The sequence below is a fragment of the Canis lupus genome, chromosome 20 (assembly GCF_048164855.1).
Source record: "Canis lupus baileyi chromosome 20, mCanLup2.hap1, whole genome shotgun sequence".
NCBI lineage: Eukaryota > Metazoa > Chordata > Mammalia > Carnivora > Canidae > Canis > Canis lupus.
In genome coordinates, this window is record NC_132857.1 from 52919141 (window position 1) to 52928333 (window position 9193).

General features: G+C 35.8%; 1 long non-coding RNA gene across 1 annotated transcript in view; it reads right to left on the reverse strand.

Annotated features, from left to right (window-relative positions):
• Positions 1 to 5617, reverse strand: part of LOC140612130 (uncharacterized) — a 57042-nt gene extending 51425 nt beyond the window's left edge. The window contains exons 1-2 of the long non-coding RNA XR_012013441.1: positions 5479 to 5617; positions 18 to 171 (exon numbers count right to left, since the gene is read on the reverse strand). This is a non-coding gene — a long non-coding RNA (uncharacterized lncRNA). The remainder of the gene's footprint in view (positions 1 to 17; positions 172 to 5478) is intronic.
• Between the last annotated feature and the right edge of the window lie 3576 nt (positions 5618 to 9193).

Consider the following 9193-nt stretch of genomic DNA (forward strand, 5'->3'; position numbering starts at 1 on the left):
TTTTAAATAACACTAACCAGCCAACAGAGTTGAGGGTGAGGTACTGCAATACAGATATGGATGTCAAGTTCATGTTGATAGAAGAGAGGGTACAAGAGTCCCAGAACACAGCTTCTAATGGGGATCACAGGTAGGAGGTCATCTCAGGAGAACCTCTGCCCTAGAAGAGAACTACTTAAATGTGAAATGAAAGTAAGCAGCAGGGTACTTTTTCTAGAATCAATAAAATACTAAATTTTAGAAATGTACACACAATATATAAAAATTCAAGCAAGTCTTTTTTCTTTGGGCTGTGATACAGCCATTTCCATTTTGTTCCTCTGATTATCTTGGGGTGCATTCTGTTTTTCCAATGATCACTTGGTCCAATCATCATCTTGGTCCAATTATTGTGTTTCTCATTAGACCTCTAATTGCACGTCCGAAATTCCTTTTCTTTTTTTTTTTTACACGTCCGAGATTCCTGACAAATGTCTAATCCATTTACTTACCACATATCACCTCAACAAATCTACCAGGGTTTTGCCTCAATTCCTGTCCTAAAGATGATATTTACTGCACATCTTTCACCCACATCCTCCAGCATGGCTGTGCTGTCAGTCCAATACACAATCTAGAATGTAGTTAGCAATCATTTTATAAAGACTAGAGATAGTGGAAGTGTAGTGCCAACTAGAAGACCCAGGGGCTGGGAAATGGTGATTTGGGGGCCATCCTCCTCTATCTCTTATTTCCAGTGTCAGAGATTTCATCCACCAAGTAAGTCTACTGAAATGAGACTGTGGACTGACAACAGAGATACAACTAGGAGAACAGCACCTTTGAACCAGTTTAATCTTAAAAGACAGGGAGGATCATCCAAATGGCATTTGAGATGTTCAATGAACTAGCAATAGAACATTCATGATGAAAGACTCTATTACAAGGCGAAATAAAATTGCAAAACTACATTTTTGTTTTCTGTACTTTTGAGAACACAAGTCCATATTTAAGAGTGGCTTCTACTTGGCAATGGTACATCTGGGGATCATTAGTTTAAAACTGGATTGGGAATCCATGATTCCTAGGGAATATGAGTTGCACACTCAGTAGGGAAAATGTTCCCTCTGAACTGCCCTTAAAAGCATAGAGTGGGAAATGGTTCTGTTTGTATTACGAATCCAGGTCAGAGAAGGAGAAGTCTTCTCCACAATATAAACAACTTCAACCATCTTTTGCTACATCAAATGCCAAAGTTGATAACCTAAGGGAGTATACTGAGTATATTTTATTGGATCTAATGGTGAGTGTTTTCCCACCGATAGGAGAGACAAAGAGAGGATAGGAGAGAGGAAGCAAGGGAAGAAAAGGAAAGGAAGGGAAGGGAAGGCAAGGCAAGGCAAGGCAAGGCAAGGCAAGGCGAGCACGGGAAGAGAAAAGAAGAGAGATGGGAAGGAGAAGGGAAGGGAAGAGAAAAATAGTCTCTTTTAATTAAGAGATTATATTTTCTGTGCCCTTGAGTCATCTCTCAAGAGCATTTCATGACCATTTTAAAAGAATTACTGATTTTAATGAGGCAGATACAACACAGCTATGTATGCTGCATGCACAGGACAGTATTGTGTCATGACAGTGACAAAAATAGTGACTGGTTTTGTGACTCATTCACATTATGAAATGAATAAATCCCTTGGTGTATTAATACCCTAGAGGCTATTTCACATTTTTTTTTAATTTTTATTAAACAAGGCCTTTATTTGTAGGGTGCAGCAGCACTCTTTGTGGTTACAGCACCATAGACATAATGACACTCTTAAAATATTGTGCTTTCAATTGATTCTATAAATACAGTCATGGGTTGGAGTGTATACAGTATCTATAAACACATATGTGATAATATTTATTATCAGCCATGTCTTATTTTCACCATTTGACTTTAGTTTGATGACAATGATGGATATGAATTCCAAAATGTTAGTTTCGCTATTTTTTTCCCTTCGTTTAAAATAAATATCTTTTAAGTACTTTCCTCCTTGGGCAATGTGTTTCTCATTTGCTATGGCACTAAGTGTATAGGTATGGCTGACCGCTAACCTGACATGTGCCTGTCACCAGGGACTGCTGGTTCTTTCATCTTCTTAATGGACATTTCTCTACAGATGTCTGTGGCCTACCTGACTATAATCCTTTAAATTTTAATTCACTTTACATTTAGCCTGGTCATAAATACCATTTAGGTACCAATTCTCTACTTTATGCAATCCCTAAGGTGGTGCTTTTATTTTAATGAGGCCATTTGCAACTTAAGAGCAAAAAAATTCCATCTTTGATTGAATATATTTGTCAGTTTTATTCCCGATTGGCATTTTCATGGGAAAACTTGGATAAAACTAAAGGATGGCCGCTTACCAAGTGGGATAAAAGTTTCAGTATGTTTCTACTCTCAAAATCTACTGAATAAATGGTCTTTGAAATTCATTTTGAAAACATCAAAGTAAAACCAGACTGTAATCAAAAGTAAAATCCAGAATTAAGTTATGTTACAAATGAAATTTCCACTAGCATTTTTTTTTTTTTTCTATTTGAAAGGGAAAAAAAAAAAAAGACTCCAGTTAAACTATTGAAATGATGGACTGGCATGATAACACATGGAAGTGAATGTAGAAGAATATATGCAAATAGTGGCTAAACGTCAATTTTGCAATTGCGTTCTCCTATGTTTATTCCATTGTTAATCTCTTTGTAAGTAACACCATTGTCTTCCCTCCCCCACCACCCTAGCATTTGGGAGCAGGTAAATTGCCACTGACTTTTTAACTTATTTAAAATTTGCTACGAAATGAAATTGTTAAAAATATACCTCTAAGAACCATATGCACAGTTTCATGATCGTGAGGCCTAATTCTCTACTCTAGTCTACATGCTTTCCTGAACACTCTTAGAGAGGCCCTTTGTATTCATATAATCTAACTTTTATGCATAAGAGATGAAAAATTAAACTGGATGTTTGCTCTGCATTTGTCAATGGTGATTTTATACAGTTTTATATGAGGGGAGGAGGGACAGGGAGAGTTTAATTTGAGAAACAACAATATTGAAACATTTTTTTGGCAAGAAATGAGAATTTGACTATTTAAAATGTATAACAAATACATTAGTTAACATGAATATTAATTTAATTGTCAAGTTTACTTTTCCAACTTTGGTTTACAATATTCCTTTAATGGGAATAATGCTAGTCATTTCTTTACATAAGAATGAATGATAGTACAACATCCGATACAACAGACTAACTCTTCCTACAAGGTGCTTCACTCTCTCTTCTTTTTCCATTTAATCCTTTTGCCCAATTTCAAGATGTTATAATGTTTTGGCAAATATGAAAACCAAATCTCAGAGAGGTTAAATTATTTTCAAATGTCACATGGCAAGTCATGAAGTTGGAATTCAAACCCACATCATTTAGAATCCTTTCATTGTTGTAATTCAACCCTCTACGCTGCCTCTCTGCTGTGTGCTGAGTACAATTTTTGTTTGTTTGATTAATATATTAAAGATAAGCTAGTATTCTAATACAACTAAGCCAAGCCAAGTCTTGAGGTTGATATTCTGACATTTCTTTAGTAATCTTTTTATCAAGGGCACTCTATCTTTCAGAGAATACCCTGGGCCATATAAGTTGGGAAATGGGACTGCACATTTCAGTAACGGCCTGTGTAATTTATATTCACATTTGCATGTTTTTGTCCTTAAAATTCCTCTGAATAAGTGAACCTCAACACAAATAACGTGCATTATGAGCCTAAACAATATTTCATACCAAAACAGGGTGTTCATAAATGAAAATAATACCACTGCTATCTTCTAATAAAAGGCAACACAAATATTTAGATATTCTATGACAGGTGTCAATATATTTTTCTGTTTTGTCAAATAATTAAACCACCGAGGAATCTCTGCTTGTGTCAAGAAATAAGTCAGTCTATTTGTCGTGATTTATCACCCAGGATAACAATTGCAAAGTGATAAATGACAAGTTTGTGAGAGAGGAGAGACAGAGAAGGAAATTCTTTAAAAATAAAAGTATACTGGGTGGCTCAGTTGGTTAAGGGCCTGACTCTTGGTTTCTGCTCAGTTCATGATCTCAGGGTTGTGAGATCGATCCTGGTGTCAGTCTCAATGCTGAGTGTGGAGCCTGATTGGGACTCTGTGTCTCCCTCTCCGTCTGCCCCTCCCCACTCTCTAAATGTATATGTTATAAAGAATAGCTTTTCTTTATTCTTTAGAAAATCAGAAACCCATATCCTATTCACAGCAACCTTCTTGCCTTGATTCCTCTCTCCCTTCCTTCTTCTTTTCTTTCCTAAATTCCCTGGCCTAGCACTCAGCAATAATATATCCACCTTTACTGCTTAAAATAAATATGAAAACAAATAAACACAAGTGTTGTCAAATCTATTTGGAGGGATTGCATTTTTAACATTTGAAAATACAGCAAGCAAATGTTTTTGAATAATCCAGGAGTCCTTGTCTGCTTGGAAGCTGAATAAACCCTTAGATCATAATTTTTGTAGAGCCAAACCTAATATATCGCAGACTACATATTCCTGGAAATCTTTTAAAATGAGTATTATTTTTCATAAATTAAAGGCAATACGTTTGAAGTGTACTTACTTTTCTTGATAACTGATAAGAGCAACATCAAATATTTATTTAACATTTACTATTTGGGAGGCATTATGTGCAGTGCTTTTTGTTCATTATATCCTTTATTCTGATAGCTATCATGGTCAGCACTATTATTTCTATTTTACAATTGAGAATATTAAGGTAAACAGATCTTAAATGATAATATATGCCTGCTTATCTATTAAATTGTAGAACCAAGATCGTGTCTCATGTATGTTTGTCCTATTTCAAAAGTCTCAAGGTGGTGCTTAACCATAACTCTATGAATTTCAGTAAGTAAAAGGAAATTCTGGATTCTATTCTCCCCATTGCCACATCTGCCGATTGCTATCTGCTGTGTACTGAGAGGGAACCAGTGTATTTCTTGTATTTCTCTCTCTGTTCCTCTCCCTGTTCTCTTTCTCTCTCTCTAAAATAAATAAATCAATCCTTAAAAAAAAAAAAAAAGCTGTACCTCTCATAGTCTTTTCCACCTCCATTGCTGACAACAAAACTCACACCCTTAGCTTCTCTCACACTACATATCCCGTCCATGAGTAGATCTTGTTATCGATACTTTCTAAATCCATCTAGAACTCAACTGCTTCTTATCAGTCAGACCACACCCTGTCTGGGCCAAGACACCATCTTGTCCCATACCAATTACCATGATCACTGCCTCATCATTCTTGTTGCCTCTTGTCACCTTTGAGTCTATCCATGCAGGTGCCAGAGAGATGATTTTAAAACCTAAGACATACATATGTCTTCTCTTTTCAAAATCTTTCCATGACTTCCCATTTCCCACATAATAAAACCTCGCATACTTACTTTGATCCATAAGACCTTACAAATTTGACCACATCTCCTGTTCTATGTCTGCTCACTCCAGCCCGGTGCACAAACAACACTGGCCTATTTGTTGACATTTGCACGCACAAAGCAAGCTCCTATCTCAGTGCCTTTACACTTCCTGTTTCCCCTCTTTGGAAAGCTTTTCCCTCATTACTCACATGAGTAGCTCCATTAGTTTATAAGGTTATGTCAGAACACAGCCACTCCCACTTGTTTACATATTGTCCAGAACTGCTTTTGGGCTACGAGGGCAGAGCTGAGTAGTTGTGACAGGAACCATCTGGCCCATAAAGCCTGAAATATTTATTATCTGTCCCTTTACAGAAAAAAATTTGCCCACCCTGTTTTTTTCTCAGTGTTCATCACTATGTTGCATGCAAAACATTTTATATATTTGTTTCATTTTTGTCTGTCTCTTTTTCCATAATATAAGCTCCATGAGGGCAGCAGTTTTCAGCATTTTGTTTGTTGCTGTAGTTGCTGGTGCCTAGAATAGCACTGGCACGTAGCACGTTCAATAACTATTTGCAGATGTGCAAAGAAATTTTCTGGGTGGCATATTCTGACTCTATGCTCTCAACTCATGTTTCTTGGAAATGCTAACATTCTTTATAAGTAACTCTCTGACTTACCTTATTCTCCCAAAGAAAACTTTATTTTGTTAATAATGGTAACGTTCATGGTGATGGTGATTGGTGGTCCATCAGCTTTGGATTAAGTCTAGATAAAAGTAATTTTTCTCTACAAGAATTTGAATTTTTTCAATTTATAGTCATGAATGAATTTGGTAAGAAAAGGTGCTATGTGCAACACTCAAAAGCAGAGTTGGGAGAGAGCAGGTAGGAAACGTTCTTGCTCTATTCATTATTAAAGCAAATATTTAGGAAAAGGTCATAAAGTCTTTCAAAATTCCTAGGCAAAATACATACTCCAGGTGTTATAGTTTTTTAAAGAAGTCCAGAACATGAAATAAGAAGGAGTAGGCTAGAGTCCTGGCTCTATTATATACCAACTGTATGAATCTGAGATGGGGATTACTAAAATATCCATATCACAGGGTTATTTTGAGCATTAGATGACATGAATGTGATTTAACCTATTTTATCATAAATATTCAAGAGATGTAAGCTTAATCTGGAAAATCTGAGCTAATTTTACTAAAATCTAACAAATGTTACAACTTTATGGGCAACTCTGGGAAAATATTCTGGTAGACGTAAAGTTGATTTGGTGTCTTTCCAACCACTAGTACAGTGTTTCTTTCTTCCCACAGATCTTGATATGGTTTCATAGAAATTTGAAGTAAACTGACCTGGATTAACTCAGTTTATCCACTGACCAGCTCTGTTGTCTTCAGCAAGTTATTTAACAACTTTGAGACTCAATTTCTCCTTATGTAAAATGATGAAGACAATAATATCTACTTAACAATGTTCTGATGAGAATTAAGGGATTGTATATAAAATACTAAACAGAGCATCTAGCATATTTCAAATTCTAAAATTTTAGTTCACCAAGGTCCTCCTCCCTTTCCCTATAATTCTTACTTCCTAGGGTTAATCATACAGCAGGTACATGCTACATGGTTTTAACACTCCTTAGCAACTTATCCTAGGCTTATAAAACAAGCCTATTAAAGAATCAGGTATAATATGTTCACACCCTATGTCCTGGACATTTTTATCTTGTTGGAATTTTGAAATTTCCACACATGCACGCATACACACACACATACACGAAAGCACAAATAAATTATTCTTTGATGATAAATTTTAGAACCCCGAGAAAAAATAATCCAAGAAAGAAAATATTTTCTTAATCTTTCAAATGATGTTATGTAGATATCACATAATTCTAGTATTGGGAACAGCTATTCCCTTGATACACATTTTTAGTAACATCCTGTGTTGCCCCCGCATTAGTTCAGTTTATAGTTTTTTTTTTGTTTTTTGTTTTTTGTTTTTTTTCCTTGAGAGAGAGGAGAGAATTTCTAGGTTACTTTTGTTTTACTCTCTGAGTTAAAAAGGAAGTTGTGTTACTGTAAAATCTAAGTGCAGCTCCAAGAGACAATGAGACTATCCCCATGCCTCTACTCAGAGCTCTGAAATTCAGTGAGTTGGCCTATTTTAGAATTGAAACACAGAATCTGTGTTTTGTTTTCTTTGTTGCTGCTGTGTATGGACAGGACTGAGTCCAGTCCTTCGCTCAGTGTGTCTGAGAACTCTTTCCTAGTGGAGCAGCCTCACCTAGCCACTTAAAAAAACATTTCTCTTTTTATTGGTGTTTCCAGTACTCATTATTTTACCTTTATCTACATTCTTCTGCATTTCATCTTTGTCTTTGATCAACCTGTACTTTGACCTCTTCCTAGTTTGAAAAAGTTTTATTCATAGACTTTTCCCACCTTTCCTAACCTTTCTCCGAGTCAGTTATTTTTCCAAAGGGTCAACAGCTATGGAATTCAGTATGCTAACTTCAAATAGTGACCTCTTTAAATAAACATTGCTAAAAGGAGTTGTTCAAAGGCAATTGTACGGTCTAAATAAAGCTGGGCTTAGTCAACCTTGTGAAGCAGTTAGAGTTTATCTTTCTCTTCCTCCTCTTCTATCAAAACATGGCTATCCTATGATCCATTTCCTTAGGGCTCTGCTTTTGCTGGTTGACACTAATGCTTAAATGTGCGTTAATGTTATCCTAGCTTGCATTCTCAATTCTCTCTCATTATCAGAATTCGTTTACCATATTCCAAGGATATGAATATATTTTTAAAATGTGATTTAACACCTTTGTAATTGGGATAAATCTCACTAAGACTATCATGGTTAAATTGACAGTTTTCCCCCCCTCTTTTTAGTTGTATCTCAAACAATGCTGTTCTTCATCATTAATGACATTGTGAAAGAAGACAAAATTAGGGATTCCTAGGAAGTACAAGACATTTATTTGTTGAATTTTAGGCACAATAGGATCTTAATGTGAGTGTTAATTCTGGCCAGGAAGTAATATCCTTACTTCCTTCAAGCTCCACCTGTCATGTACACAACTGATGACTCCAGCTATAAAACGACCTGTCCAAAGTCCAAAAGGAGGATCTCAAAATTTAGTGGATGCTTGCACCTTGTATTGCACCTTGTATATCAGCCTTGGAAGGGCTGATATTACTTCCATAGGATACATTTCTATTATTCATAAAGATTCCAATGTAAGTAAAGAGAAGAAGCGGGTAGAGAGTGTGCTTCAGGGGAACTCTGACTATCCAGTTCTGCAGGAGGTAAGCAGAACTTCTAAAAGTATTTAAAAAAAATAAATAAAAAAAAGTATTAAATTAAAAAAAAATCTTTTCCATTCTTGATCCTTATTCTTAGCGTTCGTTCATTTTTTGTTATGGCCATTTCATGTAATTTCTCTCTATAATAGTATTGGTATGACACTTTGTCAATGTGAAGGGGGCAGAATGAAAAGAAAATGAAACAATCTATTCAGTTTCCTCTCTTTTAATGACTTAATTTAACCATGTAGCATGTCCTCTACTCTTTTCCCAGCTATTACTTCATGACTCATAAATCTGGGAGGAATATTACCATCTGTACAATGTTGCCTGATACGGTCAAAATCACACTGCCACATCTTGTGTCTCTGATGGATCTACCTGGCCATGAAATCTGGAGACGACACCCTTCTTGGGCTGTAG